The 23,706-nt window shown below is 42.2% G+C and overlaps 1 long non-coding RNA gene across 1 annotated transcript; it reads right to left on the bottom strand.

Annotated features, from left to right (window-relative positions):
* Positions 1-20,381: 20,381 nt before the first annotated feature.
* Positions 20,382-21,317, bottom strand: LOC103646657 (uncharacterized). The gene is made up of 3 exons (XR_002750011.2): positions 21,276-21,317; positions 21,032-21,096; positions 20,382-20,943 (listed from the first exon to the last, which is right to left on the bottom strand). It is a non-coding gene; the product is annotated as an uncharacterized lncRNA (long non-coding RNA).
* Positions 21,318-23,706: the final 2,389 nt, after the last annotated feature.

The raw sequence follows: 23,706 nt of genomic DNA, 5'->3' as shown, positions 1-23,706 counted from the left end.
TATAAATTAAGTAGAACATAATGGGTCAGAGGACACTTGCCTTCACTAGGTTGCTGCTCAGGGAAGTCTCCTGCAACATAGTAGGGAACCTTGGACTGTTCGTTGTCTACGCACATCAATCATTCATTCAACACACTTGGAGAATGGCAAAAGAACAGTACACCAAACATATGCAACCGAGTGAACACGAGTTCAATAAAAAGGGGTAAATACACACAGGTGCTTTAAAGGTTTTGGTGGTAGATCACTATGCCCAGTGGTTTATCTAAGTAAATTACTTGCCTAAATAAACTTATTCCAAGGATGGGGTCATACATTAAATAAGGTTAGGTCTACAAATTTAAGCACTTGAATATTTACTAGGGTTTCATCTTTTTATTTTACCTTTAATAAATATTCTATAACCTTGCACTAACCTAGAGACTAACCACAAAATTAAGACATGGAAACAGTGGGTGAACATAATTTAAACATATAGGGAATAACATTATGAACATTTTGCAATTTGAACCACCCAATTTAGAGTTCATATGACAAAGTTACGGAATTTACAAGTTTTGGGATTCAAAACCCTAAATTAAACCTATTTTGTGATTAAAATAAAGTTCAGGGGTCTCTCTGCAAGAAACCAGGGACTCAGGCGCAAGAAACCAGGACAACAGGTTGATTTCTAAGAAACCAGGGGTCTCTTTAACAAATTTACCACGCGAAGGGGTATCAGGCATTCTCGCCCATCCGATCGCAGATCAACTGTCAAGATCAAATCTGCGGGCGAGCGCTGACAGACGGGACAAGGCAGTTAGTGGTAAGGGCGGGCTGACCGGTTGGGCCCAGCGCCAAGGGCGTAGGCTACCGACGAGTGGAACCCAGGGACAAGAGTGCGCGCGCGAACTGGTATACGGTGACCTGGGTCGCTGGATCAGGGATGTGCGGCTGAGATCAGGTGCATGGGGGGGGGGTAATGGCACGGCGATCGGCACTGCTGCCTTTCACGGCGGTTAAGTCGCTAGAGACGAGGCAGGCGAGGGTAAGGTCTGAGGTCGCCAGAGCTGGCCAGGACTGGTGAGGGGGATCCAGCGAACCCGATGGCGGAGTTTTGGTCGTGAGAGCGGGGCTAGAAGCGGGCGAACGGTTGAGGGGGGCGCTCTAGGCGGGTCGGGGTCACTCCGGCGAGCAATCCCGGCCGCGGGGATGGGTGATCGGTTGTGCCGAGGCCGACGCAAGCTTCGGTGAGGGGTGTGGGATGCCTAGGGCCAAAGCACAAGCACGGGGCGGGGCTAAATCGACCAGACGCCGAGCGGGCGCGGTGGACCAGCGCGTAGCGACTTTGGCAAGCACTAATTCACCGTAGAGGGAAAGGAATCGGGGCAAGAAAGGTGCATGGATGGTTCCTTACCTCGTGACGGTGCTCGGGGACACTTGGCACGGCGTTTGGAGTTCCAGGTGGTCGGCACGTCGGGGGTGGGTCACCGGCGAGCTTGGGCGGCGACGGCTGAGCGCGAGAGAGGCTGGGAGCAGGTGAAATAAGGTAGGGGTGAGAGAGCGTGTGCGGACCGAGGCTCAAAAAGGAGTTGGGGGACGTGGGGTGCGACATGGCCGAGCTTCTCGGCGTGTGTGTGCGGGCGGGGTTAGCGGCGGTTGCGGGGAGGACGGAGCTGACAGGACGGGTCCACAGCATAGCGACTCAGGCGCGTAGGGCGAACAAGTAACGGCGCTGACGGGGCGGGCCCACAGCGTAGAGAGAGCAGCGCACACGTGAAGAGAGCGGTCCCGACAAATCGGCCCCACCAGGTAGAGGGAGAGAGGGAGCGGGCGCGGGCTGGCTGGACTAAATGGGCTGAAAGGCTGGGAGGGGAGGAGGTTTGGGCTGCTTTGGCTTTTCTTTTTAAATCTGAATTTCCAATCTCTTTTCTTTTGATTTTCTTTTGAATTCCAATCCAACCAAACCACAAATTCAATTTTGAATGTTCCAAACATATGCATCAAACGAAAGTAAAGTCTAAGCAACGGGGCGAGGCCAACAAAGTGGTGGAACCGTGGGCTGTACGACTGGTCAGGTGTTGGGTGCGTGGGGGAACGCAGCGCGCGGCTGTGCGACGGAGCAGGCCGAGGGGGTCTGTCTAGGTGAAGCTTCACCCTAGGTTACAAATAACGCTGGCTCACACACGTGTGTATATATATATATTTATACATATATTTGTGTATTTAATCTTGAACTGTTTGAGTAACTGAACATTTTCTAAACCCTAAACCCTAAACTAGTTATAGGATGTTATTGATATTCCACATATCATCAAAATGCGTCCTTACAATGATGGTCACACTGGTTGTAGAACAAAATACAACGAAATCTGTAAAAATGAACACAAGCATGCCCATTTTTAATATCTACATATCAAATGTGGACTCCTCTCATGTTTCCCATGTTTACATCTTATTGTGATACTATTGATTTACAATGTGTACGGAGAAACCCTGATTTTGTGTAATCAGGTCACTCTACGGTATAACACTTCAGTTCACTTCCCTAAAAGACTATTTCCTCTAACCCACCGTAAGAAATCACATAAATGTCAAGCATCTAATTACTTCTCCCGACTACTGCCCAACAAAGACTTTCAACATTTCATTTTATCAAAGACAGCATGCAAATCTTTCTACCAAGTCAATCATTGCAATGTGACTGAATACTCCAAATGTGCTAACTTAGCACCCTTTTAAGAAACAAAATCTATGCTACTTAAACAGAAAAGAGTTCGCTGACTGATGCCAATGTGGTTAGCAAAATTTAGACCTTGCAAATGCCGAGAGGGCACAACTGGTGATGGTCAGGGAGATGGCGTGGCGGCTCTGCTGAGAGATGGTTGCTGAGCAGAGAGCTATCGTGAAGAAATATCTGCAACCATCAGTCAGCAAACATATATAGGTAAAAAAACACTCTTACCTTTGTCTCACCAGCTGTTCTCTCGCCTCGTGGAGTTGTTTCCTCATGACAGCCTCATCATCAAGTACTAAAAAACCAGAAAAAATCAAATCAAAATTAGCACGATCTACCCCAGTGTCATTACAACCACTTAATCCCTGAAGCATAGTAAGAACCGAATGCAAAATTAAATAGCAAAAGGATTTTAGCTCATCGAATATCGAATTACTTTCGATGTTCTTGTTCCCAAACAAGCTCTAAGATAAATCTATTAAACCTAATTATTACGTAATTCACTTAAAAAATTTATCTGATCATTTAGTATTTAGTTATATAATTAGTTTTGTAATTAGATTAAACATCCTATATGTTCTACAACCAGTGTGACCATCATTGTAAGGACGCATTTTGATGATATGTGGAATATCAATAACTTTGCCTATGTCCTGCATGTTAGTGAAATTTATTAGAAGATGTTAAGCAACTTCAATTCAATAGACTCGACAGGTGGATTCAACTGATAGGTTTTATTCTTCTGTTTGTTCTCTAACACACGAGTTTATTGGTTGTGAACAACATTCAGTTGATCTTCATCCAGTCTTAAATCTTTTTTTGTTCTTAGCTGATATCTGAATATAACATATACAATAACCTGAACTCAGATGGTCTGAAAAATAATCAGGGTGGTGCCACAGTATGTTTAACATTATCGCTAAGCTTATCAGTATTCCATTTTGTTTCTGAGGTTTGATTGCCCATCTTCTCTTTTCCTACATAACAGTGTTCTTGTCACACATAAATGTTTTTTTAATCCCACACGTAGGATGAGCAAGGGATAAAAATGAGTTTTTTTTCACTGCACCACAATTGGCTACAGTTGCTAGATGGCAAGAAGACATATCTCTGTGGTTTTAAGATCTATGGTTGTAGTTCCACCACTGCATTTTTTAAAGATTTTTTTGTTATCAGTTTCTTACTCAATCGTTCAGCATTTTCTGTTAAGGGTGTCTTCATATGTACCGTTCTGGGCAACCGACATACATTTCTCGTATTGTTAAATCTGTAAATGACTTCTAAATTACTTGAAAGCAGAACCGGCAAACTATTCTTGATCAATTTTCCAAGTTGTATTTGTATATATATGTGGCTCATGCTGTTTACCATTGATTTGCTGCAACTTGAGATTCTGTAAATAGAATACAGTGAGCCTACACCAAATTCATTAAAGTACCTGATTAAAAATCTCCAGTATGATAAAGCACCACAGCAAGAAGGTTGTATGCATTAGCCGTCAGTCGATGGTATGGACCACAAACAACTATAATTTTGGACAATGCCTTCAGTAAGGAAAACAAACAAACTTATTTAGTAAATAAATACATGATTTCAGTAAACAAAATGTGGACATAATTCTAAAACAGAAGTTAATAATGAAAAGACATAAAGGTTGACCATATGCACATTTGTTCCATAGCTCACAGCATCATCTAATTTTCCTTTATCCAATGCCATCTTCGATGATTCCAGTAAATTTCGACCATCAATAGATGAGTAGACCACATGCTGAAACAGAACACACCAAAAAAAGTAATGGAATCAATAATTTATCCAAGAAACAGACAATAAGCAGTTTCCTATGTTTCAGTAATGTACTTGTTGGGGACTTGTTCTCAAATGCTATGAGTTAAGAACAAGGCAACACAAAAATGTTAAATGTTAAATGCCCTTCGTCCTTCGAAACATTATTTCCTTTAGGATATAATAATCTTCACACGAAGGTCATGAAGGACATACCCTCATCATCGCAGCATACGATAGTAAAAGGAGAATCATATAAAATGTAAGAGGTAACATGAACAAGTATGTAACATTATCATCTCATTTCTATTTTATTATCATGGAAAAATAGAAATGAAATCAAATTACAAGTGTACCTTCGACTTGATGGAAAATAAAAGTACAAGTGTGACGCGTCCGCAAATACAAGTCAGCGTGAACAGTACGGGAGTACTGTTCATCTATTTATAGGCACGGGACGCAGCTCATGTAAAATTACACCCATGCCCTTTACATGTACTAATGACTCTATAGTGACCCATCGAGGTCTAAATAGCCTTTTCCCTTTTAAGTCGGTTTCCTTTTCTGCTGTCATGCTGAAGCCCCCTTGCGCGTAACTTCGGCGCTGCATCAACCTTCGTGTTCTTTGTGCTTCTCCCACTGTGGTTCTGATTCGAATCCGAAGATACATGTTCATATATCACAACTCCAGAAATATTGTTAAATCATGTTTTTGAGGACCTTCGGAAGACGAAGGCCCCCAACAGTAGCCCCTCGCAAGGTTAATTTGTTAGAATAACAAATTCAGGTTGCGATATGGACGAAGGCCCTAAGCCGAAGGTCCGAAAAAACACCTTCCCTTTGCTAGAATAGCAATAGTTAATGACAGACGGGGCCCTCCAACTTGGAGCGCACTGGGCGTATAAATAAGAACCCACCCCGAGCACATTTGGTACGCTACTTGCCGCCTGTTTTGCTTGCTCAAATTTTTAGCTCTTGTCTACCAACTCTTGCTTGGTTTTTTAGACTTTCTAAGCTTTGGCTTTAAGGACACATTTTCACCATTTCCGAAGAGAAGATGTCTCAAAACAAAAAAGTTGTTGCTAAGACGAAGCTGAGCGAAGAGGAGAAGCTCCTTGAGGAGAAGACTGCTAGATTTATTGAATCAATAGCAAAGACAAATACAGAAAAGATTACTAAGGAGATTCTAGAAGGCTTATCTGAAGATATTAATGACAGCGACAGTTATGATGCAGAAGTGGGGGCGAAGACTCCGAAGATCGGCCCTGGCGACCAAGTCATGCAGTTTTCGGGAAATCGACTATCAGACAGAGTCATCTTGATAATATGAGAGGAAGGTATTTTCGAGATATGTCTATTGTGAGGGCTGACAATGGAGACAGGAATGTTCCTGTTCACGAAGAAAATGAAGTCGTAATCTACCGAAGCTTCTTCAAGGCTGGACTTCGGTTCCCCCTAAGCAGATTTGTGGTTGAAGTTTTAAAGATATATCAGATTTTCCTTCACCAGATTACTCCCGAAGCAATTATCAGAATGAGGATCTTCGTCTGGGCCGTGAGGAGTCAAGGTTTGGAGCCAAGTGCAAAATGTTTTTGCAGCATGCACAAACTTTTGTATGAGACGAAGCTCTGGGGTAAAGAACAATATCATAACAATTTTGGTTGCTATAGCTTCGTCGCTCGTTCTGGCTCAAGCTGCCCAGTGCCAACTTTTCGGAAGAGATGGCCCGGAGACTGGACGAAAGAATAGTTCTATGTGAAGAATGATTTAAAGGCGAGGGAAGACATTACAGAGATCATCATGTGCGCCATTTGGTCTCGCTTCGGCCTTCGGAAACCAAAGGTAGAAATTGATGAAGCAGCCGAAGGATGCCGAAGGGCCTTCGGCACAGTTTGCTCTTTCATCGGGATAAGGGATTTAGTCCAAGAACATGTGGCCTACAAGATATGGCCATTGATAGACAACTGGGAGATGCCAAAAGAGACCATCAGTAACCCTAGCGAAGGTGGTTTGGTTCGATTAAAATATACCTTCAGGTTTAGAGACCAATTTATCGAACCAGACGATGACTGGCTGAAATGTGTTGAAAATACTAGTGATGAACTACTTGGAGCATACTCCAAGTCTGAAGATAATGCATTATCCGCGGCCTTCGGGAGCCGAAAAAAGAAAAGACTAAATAGGGTTTTTGACGCTATTGGAATTGTGTACCCTGACTATCGGTACCCGCCGCGGGGGCAGAAAAGAAAGGGTGCAACTTCTGGGAAGGATGTTGCTTCAGCTGCTCCAAGCGAGCCCGCGCCGAAGAGGAAAAAGGTGAAGGTTCTTACTCACCGACCGTGCTACATTGAACCGGCCACAGTGCCTGAATTTGGCGGTGAGACCTCTTCGGCTACTAAAGCCAAAGGACCTGCTCTTACGCAGAGGATTGAAAAGTCGGCTACAATGCCGAAGGCTGACAAAATTGAAAAACCGAGAACCGAAGAGACGAAAACATCATAAGTTCTAAGCCCTTCGGTAGGAGTGGAGGCGCCGAAGACACAAAAAGATCTGGCAGCAACCCCCAAGAGAAAAAGGATGGCTAGTGTGTTAGATGTGCTGGAGACGATAAAAACTTCAAGCTCTACTCCAGGAAAAATTGCCAAGGCTTCGAAAACACAGGTTTAAACCGAGACAAAGCTGACCGAAGCTGAAGCTACAATGAGCCGGGCCGACGCCGAAGCTGGGCCTTCAGAGCCCACCAAAGAGAAATCCTCGGAAATTGGAGAAAAGGCAGCGGAGGAAGAAGCTATAAAAAATTTTTGCCTGAAAAAGCTGCCGCTCCTACTCCCGAAGCTTTGAAAGAAAATACTGAATATATTATCCGTCATGCTTCGGGAAAAAATCTCTCTAAAAAGAAGAACGAGAAGCTCAACACTATGCCCAGAAGCTGAAATATCCAAAGGGGGCATTGGTATTCACGACAGCGGAGAAGAGGATTTCTTGTATTGTCTCCCAGACAGCAGGGAGATTTCTGTCTGCCGGGAGATGAGCAGAAGCTTCGGATTCCCGACATTAGAAGACGGGCTTTCAGTGCTGTCGAAAGATGAATTGGCCGACAGTTTAGCATATAATAGTATAAAGGTGTGAAAATGAATTTTTTGTACTTAAAAACGAATTTTTTTATTTGCTTATACTCAATATCGTACTTCTTTTGCAGGGCCTGATTCTTAGCAATGCCCTCAGGGCGCAGAAAAGTGCCGAAGATGAAGGATGCACTATAGCTCTGAACAACCTTCGTTCCAAAGTAATTGAACTAAGGAACGAAGATCTTGAAAAAGATAAAATATTAAATTCATTGGTGAGCAAAATAAAAGAAGACGAAGCTACTTCCAAAGCTCAAGCTGAAGCCCAGAAATGTGAAATTGAAGACCTTCAAAAACAGCTGGCTGAAGCCAAATTAAAATGCGATGTTGCCGAAGCTGAATGAGATGCCAGTGATTACTGGAAAAATTACTGGGAAAAAACAGTTGTAGAACTTCGCACATCAAAAGAAAGATGTTTTGAAAAATCTATAGAATGCGTGAAAAAGATAAAAACTAGCTTTGCCAACGTTGGCGCATATTCAAGTGAAGATAACTTCATACGGGGCGACCCCGAAGGCCCAATTGAGTGGATCAGCAACGAAGCCGAAGCTTTTGAAGAAATTTTGAGCGACCGTGGGGACATCTGTGCCTTCTCTGGTGCGATAGGAGTTGCAGCTATTTTGGAGAAAGCAGGGTGCGAACATGTGAAAATTTTGGCCCAAGCCGAAGCTGCTTTCTCTGTTGACGATACGAAGGACCCCTCGGCCGAAGCAAGCTTAATTGGCTGAAAAATTTTCACTGACATCTGGGAAAATGGCGGCCGAGGGATGGTCCACGAAATAATAAAGAAGAGCGAAATAGATACTCATGACGCTAGGGAAGCAACGAAAAGAGCTGAAAAAGCTGCGGAACTCGAAAGGCGTATAGGTATTACTTAATAGCTTTTAACTTTATTGTTTATTTTTGTGACTTCGAACTGATTTACGTTTTCTACCGCAGCTGAACTATCTCCTCCCCTAGAGCCCTTCGAGTCACTGGCCGACCCAGAGGCAAAGGAGTCAACAAAAATTATTAGCATGGCCGAAACTATTATGGACGAAGTCATTACCCAACTGCTGACCGAAGCAGCAGATAAAGTTTTGAAAGAAGAAGAATAGCTATTGTAAAAACATTGCTAGATTATTAATGTAACATTTGCTGGACTATGCTTGTAATATTTGGTGCTCATGGGTTTTGAATGTAATATATGAAAGGCTTTGTAATTCATTTCTTTGTGATGCATGAAACTTTTATGTACATACCGTTTTTGAGCCTTCGGCGAAAAAACACCTTCCCTTCTTTTCATGCTTCGTAAAAAAACCTCCAATCGTGGCAAAAACATTACTGCTTCGTCAACAATAGATTTTTTCCTCCACATCAGAGCTGATGAAGTTGTATTTCTTCAAAACTTATTTTGTGCCTTAGCACAATTTCACTTTTTCGAAGCATTCTCCGAAGGTCAACATTGTACCCCCTTCTTGTGCCATTGATGCAATATGATGTATGATGTTATGTTATGCGAAATGATGTGATGATGTTATGCTATGCAAAATGATATTTGTGCCGAAGACACACACTCACACCCCCATAGTGGAATACACAATCTCTTTGTCGTTTATTTTTCGGCTTCACCGTATCAGCGCTGACTTCTCGCTGTAAGTTCTGCATTCCCTTAGGAACGTCTTTTGAACTTCTTCGCCTTCTATTTCGGCGGTATTCGCGTTGACTTTTCGTGCTTCGCCTTATATTTCGGCGGTATTTGGCTCTGCATTCCCTTTGGAACGACTTTTGAGCAGAAAACTTACACTGCGCTCCCTTAGGAACGACTTTTTGTAGCTTCGGCAAACTTACGCTGCTTTCCGTAGAACGACTTTTTGTAGCTTCGGAGATACTTGTAACGTGATTTTTAGCCGTGCATTCCCTTAGGAACGACTTTTGTGCTTTGGCGACTTTTTGAACTTCGTGAGTCTGTGGAGAAGATATATTTCACTATGGCAAGAACGAAGTTATTACAAAAAATGGAAAATGACAAGAGAACTAAGTTTTCAATAATTGTTCCTTATTAAAAAAAGAAAACGGCAATAAATGTGAAAACTGTTTCAGGGGTAGGATATCTCTCAATAGATATGCTTCGATTCTGGCACAGTACTGTTGACTGTACGAGCTTCGGACTCCTCCCTGAAGTCTCGCTGTTGATAGGTCTGTTGGCTCCCTTCTGGCTGCTGGCTTCGTGAATATACAGGTTGCAGTGGTGGTGGAGGTGGAGGTTGTTGCCAAGATGCCTGTGGCTGGCTAGCCGAAGCAACAGAAGCTGCAGGATGGTTACCCACATACTCTGGTATGTAGGGTGAGTGATACGAAGCAGTGTGCATGACCTGCTTCGGCTGGTTCTGTTGAGCTGCGGCTTCTGCTATTTCCTTCTGTTTCTGAATGGTGACATGGCACATCCTTGTAGTATGGCCCTTGTCCTCACCACAGAATAAGCAGTAAATTTTCCTAGGTTGATCCCCAAACCTTCCTCCGAAGCCCCTGGCGCCTCTGCCTCTTGGAGCTGGCGACCGAAGATAGCTTTGTTGCTGCCCCGAAGCTTGCGAGGAATATTGTGGCCTCTGTTGTTGACTATCTTTGTAGTCACTCTGGGTGGAGTGGATTGACCTGACATGCCTTGGGTGAATTCTCCCTCCGAAGCCCCTGGTCATCTCAGAGAACCTGTAGGCTTTCTCCCTTCTTTGACGAAAGTCATTGTCAGCGCGGATGTATTCATCCATCTTTTGAAGCAACTTCTCCAAAGTATATGGAGGCTTTCTAGCAAAGTACTGGGCAGTAGGTCCTGGACGAAGCCCCTTAATCATGGCCTCAATGACAATTTTATTGGGCACTGTAGGCGCTTGTGCTCTCAGGCGCAAGAACCTTCGGACGTATGCTTGGAGATACTCCTCATGATCTTGCGTGCATTGAAAGAGAGCCTGAGCTGTGACTGGCTTCGTCTGAAAGCCTTGGAAACTTGTCACCAGCATGTCCTTGAGCTTTTGCCATGAAGTGATGGTCCCTGGCTGAAGAGAAGAATACCACGTTTGAGCCACATTCTTGACTGTCATGACGAAGGACTTGGCCATGACAGCTGCATTGCCTCCGTATGAAGATATAGTTGCTTCATAGCTCATCAAAAACTGCTTTGGGTCTGTGATGAGGACATCACTATGAGTACGACTACACCAGCAGCACCTCCACATCAAGCGCCACTTCCTTCATTAGCTGGGCCAATCACTCGGGCCCGTGCCATAGATCTTAACTTCGTCATGCTACTGAAGAATGGGGGCCCAGAAGAATAGACGACCAGCCCAACTGCGGCCCATAGTGGACGACCTACGGTTGGCCAACTCTAGGGGTTGCGCCCCCTCTCTCTATTTATATAGGAGCTGCGCCTCCTTTGTTCTTTGAGTTTTGTTTTACATCTAGCTTTAGCTACCCCAGAACACGCACAAATACGTGCTATCCTCTGTGATTCAGAACTCCACCTCGAGTGATATTAAGATTGCTCGCATCTTTTTCTTGTTCGTTCTTCGATTGCGCACAGGAAACGATCTTCGTGATCAGGCCGATCTCGCATCAGCAAGGTCGATAACCATTGGAAGTTGGTTCAGCGATTGCATTGGCGCTTCGGGATCGCTCGTCGTAGTCAGATCGTGAGGGTCTACTTCCACCAAATCGGAATTATCTCCACTCACCGAAAGATCGGGCACTCCAGCTCTATCAAGTGGTATCAGATTTCCAGGTTGATCGGTGAGTTTATCGAGTTTTTTTTCTCCTACAGTCCACAAAACCACATAAAAATTTAGGTTAGACCTTATACCAGCACCCTTTTGAGCCTCGCACCTTCTTTCAATAATCTGCATTGTTGAATTTGTGTGCTTTCGCGTCACTTGTTGCTGGTTGCATTGTGTTTTTTCTCACCATCCTTCTTTCTTCCTTGTTTTTCTCCTTCGGTTACATCAAACCCTACCGCGCCGCAACCATCTTCCTTGTTTCTCTCCTTCGGTTACATCAAACCGAGTCAACGCCACAAACCGAGTCAACGCCGCTTCCTTATTTTTCTCCTTCGGTTACGTAAAAAACAGAAAAAAAACAAACCGAGTCAACGTCGCTTCCTTGTTTTTCTCCTTCGGTTACGTAAAAAAACAGAAACAAAAAAAAGAAAACGAAGGAGAAAGGATACAAAGCGGTTGTCTCATCTTGGTCGTTTTAAACATACCTTCCTTAAACCGGGCATAACTTATCGCTCGGTTGTTCAAAAAATCTGAATTTTTTACAGGAGCTTGTTGACACCATTCTGAGGCCGGCCAAACTTACCTTCGGTTTGTTTGGGTTCGACAAAATTGTCAAAAAAATTCAGGAAAATAAAGAAAAATAATTCGTCAAAGTTCTCGCACGCTTTTCAGAGAACTTCCTGATTTTCTGTAGACCACATCTGAACTCTGTTTTAGGTGAAATTTCGTGTAGCTCCTAGTTGTTGCTCCTTGTGCTGAGAAAAATATCAAAAAAAATCATACAAAAAAGAAAAACAAAATCACCTGTGATTCCTACTAGTGCCTTTTTGGCCTCGCTAGTACAATATTTACGGTACTGCCATTCTGCTAGTTCCATCCATCCTTTGCACTTGTGGCCAGCAATATAGTTTCGTGTTTTGCACTATAATTCAACTTTGCATTATTGTTTGATCGTGCTAATCCTTGACTTGAGTGCAGCCTACCCAAAACTCCACATATTTCTACAACGAGAAGGTTTCTGTTTCTCCAGGCAATCGCTCATCCAATCTTTCACCGGTTCCACCTGTTGGTTGCAGTTCACCACTGTAGCTTGGTAAGAACGGATAAGAATTTGATAAAAGCATTCCATTGAGCGAGTTGTCACCACCATTTCCCTGTTGTCGTCGGTTTTTCTCCTTTTGGTGTTTTGGTGTTTGCGCTAACTATGGCAGGAGCACACGACACGGTGGATGCCCAGTTGCTGGAAGTAAGGGGACAAGTTGATGGACTTGCTGCTGACATTAGGACGATGCATGAACAGCTTGATTCAACGGACACTTCGACGACCGAGCGTTTCAACCAGCTTGACCTTGCTCAAACGGCGACTCGCACCGCACTCGACACCATCCTAGCACGCCTTGATGCGTTGACCACAAAGATGGAGCAGGACTACGACGGTGACACTGAGCAGGACGATGGAGATCGCCGTGGTCGTGCACGCCGTGTGGTTCGTCATCCCCCTAATGACTTATTTTCTAAGATTAAATTTAAAATTCCACCTTTTAATGGCAAATATGATCCTGCTGCATATCTTGATTGGGAGTTAGAGGTTGAACAAAAATTTTCATGCCATGATATTGCTGCACATTCTCAGGTTAAAGCTGCTATTAGTGAATTTACTGATTTTGCTTTAATTTGGGGGCGTGAGTATAAAATGAAACATTCCACTGCCATTCCAACCACTTGGGATCAGTTGAAAGCTGCGATGCGACATCGATTTGTGCCTTCGTATTATGCTCGTGATTTGCTTAATAAAATGCAGCGTTTTCAGCAAGGTTCTCAATCTGTTGAGGACTATTTCCAGGAGTTACAAAAAGGTATGATTCGTTGTGGGATATTGGAGGACAACTACGCTGTTATGGCACGTTTTCGTGGTGGTTTAAACCGCGAAATCCAGGATATACTTGATTATAAGGAATATTATGATATGACTACTTTATTTGAATATGCTTGCAAAGCTGAACGTGAAGTGTAGGGATGCCGCTCGAAGACATATTCTAACCCTTTTGCAGGACGAAGCTCGACATCCACCTCAGCACCAGTTCCCCCTGCGCCATCCACGTCCACCACTACTCCACGCGAGAAGACGACCAAACCAGCCAGCACTGTCCCACCCACAGGTCGTACACGGGATATTCAGTGTCATCGCTGTAGAGGATTTGGCCATGTGATTCAAGACTGCCCAAACAAGCGCACTTTGCTCATTCGTGACGATGGTGAGTACTCTTTGGCTAGTGATTCTGAAGAAATTGAACATGCACTACTTGCCACTAACCATGCAGCTCAGGCAGAGGTACATGTCAACCCGGGCGACGCTGATAGGTATGAAAGACTTGTTGTGCAGCGTGTTCTTAGTACATAGGTCGCTTTGCCCGAGAAGAATCAGCGACACACTCTGTTCCATACAAAGGGTGTTGTGCAGGAGCGGTCAATTCGCATCATTATCGACAGCGGCAGTTGCAACAATTTGGCGAGTGCCATGTTGGTCGAAAAGTTGTCGTTACCCACTCGTAAGCATCCAAACCCATATCACATTCAATGGCTTAATGATGGTGGTAAAATAAAAATCACGCGTTCCGTGCGTGTTCTTTTCTCCATGGGTGCTTATTCTGATTTTGTTGATTATGATGTTATTCCCATGGAAGCATGCTCTTTGTTACTTGGTCGACTTTGGCAATATGATACTGATAGCTTGCATCATGGTCGTTCGAATCATTATTCTTTCATTTTTAAGGGTCAGAAAATAATTATACATCCAATGACACCTGAACAAATTGTTAAAGATGATCTTGCCCGAGCTGCTATAACTGCTAAACAACTTGATCCATCGCCCTCTGTTCCTTCTGAAATCAAGTTGAAGGCTCCTGTTTTACTTGCTACACGTGCTGATTTTGATGATCTACACGGTGCTCATTTGCCATGCTATGCACTTGTATGCTCTAGTGTCCTCATTTCACTTGATGATGCACCATCTTTGGCTATTCCCCCTATGGTTGCTAACCTTTTGCAGGAGTACGCTGATGTCTTTCCCAAAGACTTACCACCGGGTCTCCCACCGCTTCGTGGCATTGAGCACCAGATCGACCTCATCATCGGCGCACAGCTTCCGAACCGCGCACCGTACCATACAAATCCGGATGAGACGAAGGAGATTCAGCGCCAGGTACAGGCATTGCTTGACAAGGGATACATTCGTGAGTCTCTTAGCCCTTGCTCTGTTCCTGTGTTACTTGTTCCCAAGAAAGATGGGTCATGGCGTATGTGTGTAGACTGTCGTGCTATTAATAACATCACTATTCGTTATCGATATCCTATACCACGCCTTGATGATATGCTAGATGAGCTTAGTGGTGCCATTATTTTCACTAAGATTGATTTGCGTAGTGGTTACCACCAGATTAGAATGAAACTGGGTGATGAATGGAAAACGGCTTTTAAAACGAAATTTGGTTTATATGAATGGTTGGTTATGCCGTTTGGATTGACTAATGCTCCCAGCACTTTTATGCGAGTGATGAATGAAGTTCTGAGGCCCTTCATAGGATTGTTTGTGGTTGTTTATTTTGATGATATCCTTATTTACAGCAAATCTAAGAAAGAGCATTTGGAACATTTAAGTGCTGTTTTTGATGCATTGCGTGCTGCCCAGTTATTTGCTAACATGGAAAATGCATCTTTTGCACATGACGTGTCTCGTTTCTTGGTTATGTTGTTACTCCACAGGGCATTGAGGTGGATAGCAGCAAGATTGCTGCCATTCGGGAGTGGCCTACACCGACGACGGTCACACAAATTCAGAGCTTTCTTGGACTTGCCGGTTTCTACCGCAGATTTGTTCGTGATTTTAGCTCCATTGCAGCGCCTCTACATGAGCTTACAAAGAAAGATGTGCCGTTTGCTTGGAGTGATTCGCAGGAGGAAGCGTTCAGCACTTTGAAAGATAAGTTAACCCAAGCTCCTCTATTGCAATTGCCTGATTTTAATAAAGTGTTTGAGCTTGAATGCGATGCTAGCGGTATTGGGCTAGGTGCTGTTTTGTTACAAGAAGGAAAACCAGTTGCTTATTTTAGTGAAAAATTTAAGCGGTGCTAGTCTGAAATATTCTACTTATGATAAGGAGCTTTACGCTTTAGTGCGCACTTTGCATACATGGCAGCACTATCTTTGGCATCGTGAGTTCATAATTCATTCTGATCATGAGGCTTTAAAACATATTCGTACCTAAACAAATCTGAACCGTCGTCATGCTAAATGGGTAGAATTCATTGAGTCTTTTCCTTACATTATTAAACACAAGAACGGGAAGGACAATGTTATTGCTGATGCTTTGTCTCGTCGCTATACCATGCTGTCACAGTTAGATTTTAAAATCTTTGGTTTGCACACTGTGAAAGATCAATATGTTGACAATGCTGATTTTAAAGATGCTTTCGGCCATTGTATTAATGGGAAACCATGGGGCAAATTTCACATGCAGGATGGGTTCCTGTTTCGCGCTAACAAGCTGTGTGTTCCAGCTAGCTCGGTTCGTCTCTTGTTGTTACAAGAATCGCATGGAGGTGGTCTCATGGGGCACTTTGGCGTCTACAAGACACATGAGGTGTTGGCTGCCCACTTCTTTTGGCCTCGGATGCACGCTGATGTTGAGCGCCTTGTTGCACGCTGCACTACTTGTCAGAAAGCTAAGTCACGGTTGAACAACCATGGTTTGTATATGCCTTTGCATGTTCCTACTTCCCCTTGGATTGATATTTCGATGGATTTTGTTTTGGGATTGCCTAGAACTAAGAAGAGGAGGGATAGCATTTTTGTGGTTGTTGATCGATTCTCCAAAATGGCTCATTTCATACCTTGTCATAAGACTGATGATGCTAGCAATGTTGCTGAATTGTTTTTTAGAGAGATTATTCGTTTGCACGGTATTCCCAATACAATAGTCTCGGATCGTGATGCTAAGTTTCTCAGTCATTTTTGGAGATCTCTATGGGATAAATTGGGAACTAAATTGCTGTTTAGCACCACTTGTCACCCTCAGACTGATGGTCAAACTGAGATAGTTAATCGAACTTTGTCTACCATGCTTAGGGCTGTTTTAGACAAAAATTTGAAACGTTGGGAGGATTGCTTGCCTCATGTTGAGTTTGCTTATAATCATGCAACACATTCTTCTACAAAGATGTGCCCTTTTCAAATTGTTTATGGTTACATTCCTAGGGCGCCTATTGCTTTGTTTTCGCTTGATGTTGCGGATGCCCCACACATAGATGTTGTTGCACATGTTGAACAAATGATTAACCTCCATGAACAAACTCAACAAAACATTGCTGCTACTAATGCAAAAAATCAGGTTGCTGGTAGTAAAGGAAGAAAACTTGTTACTTTTGAGCCAGTTGATATGGTTTGGTTGCACTTGAGAAAGGATCGGTTTCCTACTTTGCGCCGTTCTAAATTAATGCCTCGTGCTGCTGGTCCTTTTAAGGTGCTAACAAAGATTAATGATAATGCTTATATCCTTGACCTGCCTGCGGAATTTGGTGTTTCCACTAGTTTTAATGTTGCAGATTTGAAACCATATATGGCCGAGGATGAGGAGTTGCCGTCGAGGACGACTTCACTTCAAGAAGGGGAGGATGATGAGGACATCACTATGAGTACGACTACACCAGCAGCACCTCCACATCAAGCGCCACTTCATCCATCGTCGTTGAACAAGCCCTCTTGATGAAGCTCCCTGTGTTGAGGCCTTCGATCTTGCTCGTCTTGAGCAAAATGACGTACTTCTTCAGTGGCTTCGTCAATCTGCCTCTGAAGGTCAGCTAGTCGGGCCATCTTCTCCTTCTTCTTTTGCACTTGCTGATGAAGCATTTCCATGTTTCTGATTTCTTGGTCCAACTCGTCCTCCTGAGGTGTTGGACTAGTGGCCTTCCTCTTCTGGCTTCGAGCCTCTCGAAGAGAAAGGGTCTCTTGATTTGGGTCCAGTGGCTGCAGAGCAGCAGCCCCTAGCGCTGAAGCTTTCTTCTGTGGCACGACGAAGGTCAGTGCTCGCCGAAGGTGGTCGAAAAGGATTCACCGGAGGTGGGCGCCAATGTTGGGGACTTGTTCTCAAATGCTATGAGTTAAGAACAAGGCAACACAAAAATGTTAAATGTTAAATGCCCTTCATCCTTCGAAACATTATTTCCTTTAGGATATAATAATCTTCAGACGAAGGTCATGAAGGACATACCTTCATCATCGCAGCATACGATAGTAAAAGGAGAATCATATAAAATGTAAGAGGTAACATGAACAAGTATGTAACATTATCATCTCATTTCTATTTTATTATCATGGAAAAATAGAAATGAAATCAAATTACAAGTGTACCTTCGACTTGATGGAAAGTAAAAGTACAAGTGTGACGCGTCCGCAAATACAAGTCAGCGTGAACAGTACGGGAGCACTGTTCATCTATTTATATGCACGGGACGTAGCCCATGTAAAATTACACCCATGCCCTTTACATGTACTAATGACTCTATAGTGATCCATCGAGGTCTAAATAGCCTTTTCCCTTTTAAGTCGGTTTCCTTTTTTGCTGTCATGCCGAAGCCCCCTTGCGCGTAGCTTCGGCGCTGCATCAACCTTCGTGTTCTTTGTGCTTCTCCCACTGTGGTTCTGATTCGAATCCGAAGATACCTGTTCATATGTCACAACTCCAGAAATATTGTTAAATCATGTTTTTGAGGACCTTCGGAAGACGAAGGCCCCCAACAGTACTACCTTGCATACAGGAATAATCCTAACAATGTCAGATTTGTCAAATGGGTTAGGGCTATTCATATCATAATTCTCTTGCGACTAACTCCAGTCCAACCTGAGCAACAAACCATATTACTATGCCTGTTTGGAGTAGAAACTATGAAACCTCCCATAATTCACTACACAACCCAATGGTAAGCAGTTCACATCTGATAATTCTAGAATTTATGCTAGGCATGCTATCCAGCTTTACCAAGCTGTCCTCAAGTATGTCACGTGCCAGTGTGTTTGCAGTCAATTGCAGACACATGATGATCATGTGCGTAGGCTAGATCTAAATGTTTTCCATGCACTCCTATTCAAGGCTAAATTTTATTTTTGTTACAACTATGTTCAGTAGCATCTCATTTGTTAGCATTAAGGAATGGAATTAGTACATAGAAATGCTGACCAGGGTCTGGGGAAATAAGTATTGCTCTAGGAGAAATCTTGTAGAACAAGCAACAAACTGCAAGTGATATTATTAAGACAACTCAACATGTAAACTTGTGGAACTTTATATTGTATTTACACATCTTCAGTGGGTACTTATTATTTTTGGATCCTGAAAATAAAGTTTCATCGACTCATGGTTAGATTATATAAACCATTGTTAGCCTCTGTTGCAGGAGGCTCATGGTTAGATTAACGTTAAGCTCAGACTTTGTAATAAAACAATCTAATCTTTTTGGTTGTAATACTTGTTCTTGTTCTTTTTCAGATTGTAGAGCAACTCATGGTTAAATAACACATCCAAATCGAGGCCGACACCCCATCCACAATCATCACCGTGTTCGCTGCTCATGACGAGAGCCGTTCTCTTCAATCGCTTCAACGTAGTGAGTTCTCTACTTCAAACTAAATGGTTATTAAGGATTGCACATATGATTCATCAGTCTTTGAAACGTTACAAGATAGTAATTTACAAGAACAAACTAAATTCAGTGGTGGATTAGATTGTTTGATCTGTCAGAAAATCCCATGTGTACTGATCATTAGAATCTGGGTTTAGAAGGAGCTTGTTAAATTACACTAATTATTCAAACGGTGCGTGAACTCATATGATGCAGAGCTGTTTTGTATTTTTAAGTACCTCTGTTGTGAATAGTATGATACATGGACTGCCTATTTCTGTTTGGAAAAATTGGCAGCCTACTAAAAATACATTGGTCTATTAGATGTGTAGCATTACCCATGTCGCTTCCAACTCGCTCCTGCCAGCGGCTTCTTCAATGCTACTAGCTGGCTGTCCATGGCCATGGCCGCCTGTCTCTCTACCACCTGTCCATTGCTACTAGCCGACCACCTGTCTCTCCTCCTCTACCTGCCATTCATGTATCAACCTACCTTTTTAGTTCAGGCATAGTGCGTGCACTGTGCTTCGAGTTCCATGTCCAACTCTGAGTCACATCGGACTCGACTAAACTCCAGCAACTACAATGCAACCAGCAAAGCCAATTCATTCCTAGAAAGCAGAGACCATCAACATCCTTACCATTCTCTTCTTCCATCTCAAACAGGGCAGGTACTCCTGCAATGCAAGCCACTTCATTCCAGCTGATCACAAACAGTGAATCAACATCTTTCCCTTAATCTTAATACGTGATAGTATTCTATACAACAACTTCCTGTCAACAAAACAACTCTACATCAGTGTTTCTAACTATCGATTGTATGTTTTGTTTGTCTTTAGTCAAGTTAACTGTTGTGCTGGTTTGGTATAATTCAGACAACATAGAAAAAACATGAAAGGATCGGGACCTACTAACTGAACAAGACCCTAACAGATACAACCTTTTTTGTATAGATGAACAATAAGCACACTACATCACACTAAACTGAAATCAACTATACCTAAAATCACTTAATAAATTATGTGTGTATTTTTAGAACTGAAAGGCAGTGTGTTTGTGTATTTTTAGAACTGAATACAGAATACCACAAGGAGGTGGATCATCAGTAAGTACAATGAACAGTAAGGGAATAAACTTCATAGTGTTCTGACTGTCCAACCGAAAATTTAAGAGGAAGATCACACCTAATTTAAATATTTCTGTTCCCAACCGAAAATTTAAGAGGAAGCTCATGACTGCAACAATGGACAGTAAGTGAATAGACTTCATAGTGTCCTGGTCCTTTCATGTTTCTAACAATGGACAGTAAGGTGAAGTCTGGTGTATTTTTACTTCCGTCCCCAAGGCCTATGAAGATCTCATTGATGTTGTTATGGTTCACGTAGAATAATTAGCCCCATTTGACAATAGTTGAACCCCAGGTAAGTCCAGCGCCAAAACCTGATGTGGCAATAATATCACCAGTCTTCACCTTGCCACTGCGAACAGCCTCATCCAATGCTAATGGGATGGATGCCGCACTGGTATTGCCGTAATTAGCAAGATTTGAAATAACCTTGTCGGATGGGATATCTAATCTACTAGCAGCAGCATCAATAATACGCTGATTAGCCTGTAACACAGAAGATCATTTAGAACACCGATGATTCAGATCAGGTAAATTTTCAGTTAGGACACCCACTTGATGTAACAACAACCAGTCGATACTGGAGGCAAGCAAACCAGCTTCTTGGAGTGCCTTCTCAATGGATTGTGGCACGCATCGGACAACAAAGCGAAAAACTACCTTTCCGTTCATTTGAATGCATGACTAGGTTGCCTTCTTTGGCGGAAATCCTGGAACACCATTGGTATTGGACAAGATAGACTCGTCATTAGCCGCTATGGCACTTAGGTGCCTACATGTATATAAATAGAAACTATGTAAGCCAACATATATTTAGAATGGATTCTCAGTATCTCAACATTCTAGAAAGGAAGTCGCACTTTTGTCCATTGCCATCACTTTGAACACAAAAACCAAGCATGCCATCTTCATCAGCACTGCATGCCTGCAAAATCCTAAATTAAGAAGGTGGACAAGAGAGTTTGGATAAAGATCTTGTAATTAATAGTGTCACATCACCCAGCATGGCTTATCATGTTTCTTACTGAACAATGCACCCATCCATATTTCAATCAGATTTAGCCATGGAACATTAACTAAATATTTACACAGGGAAAGCTATACCTGTACCAACACAGCACCAGCAGCATCACCAACAAGGGCGAGGCTGAATTAGTTACCTCTAGGAAGCTCTCCATAAATTTCTTGTCCAGTGAGCTACTCTTGTTGGGGTTCGGCCTCGACCTTGTTGCCACAGGCACCTGACTGCTTCTGGACCGACCACTTCCTTGGTGTACCCATCCTAATTAATAAGGAGATATCTTTGCTACCATTCAACATAAAAAAAGAAAACTCACTACTGTAAGCTAACAAAGGATTTGATATCTTTTATCATGTTGTTTTCTAATATTTGTGATATATGCTATTTAATCTTGTATGGTCTAACAGAGACTTAGAGAGTGGGTCTTTATTCATCATATTTGTGATATATGCTATTTAATACTTTTCATTTTCATATTGTGTGTCTCTTTATAATGATGCTTTTTATCTCTACTATAAGATTAATGGCACCGTCAACACTTAACCAAAATAGGACGATTGCCTCCAATCTGGTAATCGCTATCAGTCCGTCTAGATACAGATTTGTGAGATAAATATTAGAAACCAAACTTTTAGATTTAACTGTAGGCTTTCGTGTCCTCATTTTCAACTAAAAAAAATTAAATGTATGGTGCTATATTATACATGACACCAACTACTATTTTCATCTGTTTGCCTTGGAGAATCATAGACATCAGCTTTGGTTTACCAACATCCTATTTATGCATATGTTCTTATGTGTGCTCTGTGTCAGCGTGCCAGCCACACCAACCCCCATCATGCTCGGCGCTATGTTTATGGAATACTGCCAATAGACAATTTCATTTGCTGCACCGGAGACGAACCCATCACACCCAGGTATCTCCTACTACTCTATAGTACCATGGATTTTTTTACTTCCGTCGCAACGCACGGGCACATACCTATAACAATATAACACACATATGTACATAAGTTATCGTGTTATTATACGGTTCCGTTGCAACACACAGACACTCACCTAGTTAGTAAAAAAATTATCAAATGTTTCCCGCTGAGTCATGTTTATGCGAAGCAATAGAAATACGATTCGTGGAAAATATTCTTCTTAAATTCTCCAAATAATTCTCCAAGGCATAGTGATCTACCACCAAAACCTTTAATGCACCCATATGTATTTACCCCTTTTATTGAACTCGTGTTCACTCGGTTGCATATGTTTGATGTACTGTTCTTTTGCTATTCTCCAAGTGTGTTGAATGAATGATTGTTTTGCGTAGACAACGAGTAGTCCAAGGTTCTCGACTGCTCGTTGTGCGTCTAACTGGTGGGAAAAATATTCTTCTTAAATTTATCAAATGTTTCCCGCCTAGTCATGTTTATGCGAAGCAATAGAAATACAATTCGGAAAAAATATTCTTCTTAAATTCTCCAAGTGTTCACGTTATAATTCTCAAGAGTGGCAATATTATTTGAACGACACACTTCTGTAGCGAATAATTGCATATTTTTTTACAGACTTTGTAAGGTGCAGCGTATATCGACTATCAACCTTTGAGTAGGTTTATATAACTTACTTTTTAGACTAAATACAAACACACATATATATGCGTATTTAATCTTGAACTTTTTGATGGTTGAGTAATTGAACGTTTTTTAATATTAGTCGAAAAATTTATCAACAAATGTTTCTCCACGAGTGGAGTTTATACGGAGCAATAGAAATACGACCCGGGAAAATATTTTTCTTAAATTCTCTAAGTGTTCACGTTATAATTCTCAAGGGTGGCATTATTGTTTGAAAGGCACATTTCTGTAGTGAATAATTGTATATTTTTTACAAACTTTGTAAAGTGCAGAGTATATCGACTATTAACCTTTAAACATGTCTATATAACTTAATTTTTAACTATATATATATAATATTAATACATATGTTTAGTTATTATAGATCTGGCACTGTTATTCTAGATGGATCCATGTTAAGTTATTATAAGATCTTCATCCAAAATCTTTAGTAGCTGTTAGCATCTAGTATCGTGTGTTTTAGTAGATCAAACTTCACTAGCTAGCTACAACACAGCACGTCAAAACCCTATAGCCCATTGTGTATTTGGTGTATTGTTTCTTCAGTTATTCATTAGCACAGTAGCGCTACAGAAGTACAGAGGCTATGCCATAAACAGTGCATGTACCAAGGCCACTGTTGCACAGTGCAGTAAGGATTTGGTCGCTGGCGTGAGATAGGCCAGGATTTGGTCCTCATGTAATGACGGTCCGTCTGCCATGCCTCACCGCGAAAAAGTCGAGCGGTGATTTTAGTTTTGCAGCGTGAAGAAGTCGGCTTTTATAAAAAACTTCTTTCTAAATTTAACTCTTTAGTTTGATTTTTAATATTTATAGGACAAAAACCGAAGCTAAAAGTCAAACCAAACAAATCTATATATTATGCGTAAAGTAAATAATTTTATTTGGC

The sequence above is a fragment of the Zea mays genome, chromosome 2 (genome assembly GCF_902167145.1).
Source record: "Zea mays cultivar B73 chromosome 2, Zm-B73-REFERENCE-NAM-5.0, whole genome shotgun sequence".
Classification (NCBI taxonomy): Eukaryota; Viridiplantae; Streptophyta; class Magnoliopsida; order Poales; family Poaceae; genus Zea; species Zea mays.
Note: the sequence above shows the minus strand (reverse complement) of the source record. Positions and strands in the feature narration are given on the sequence as shown.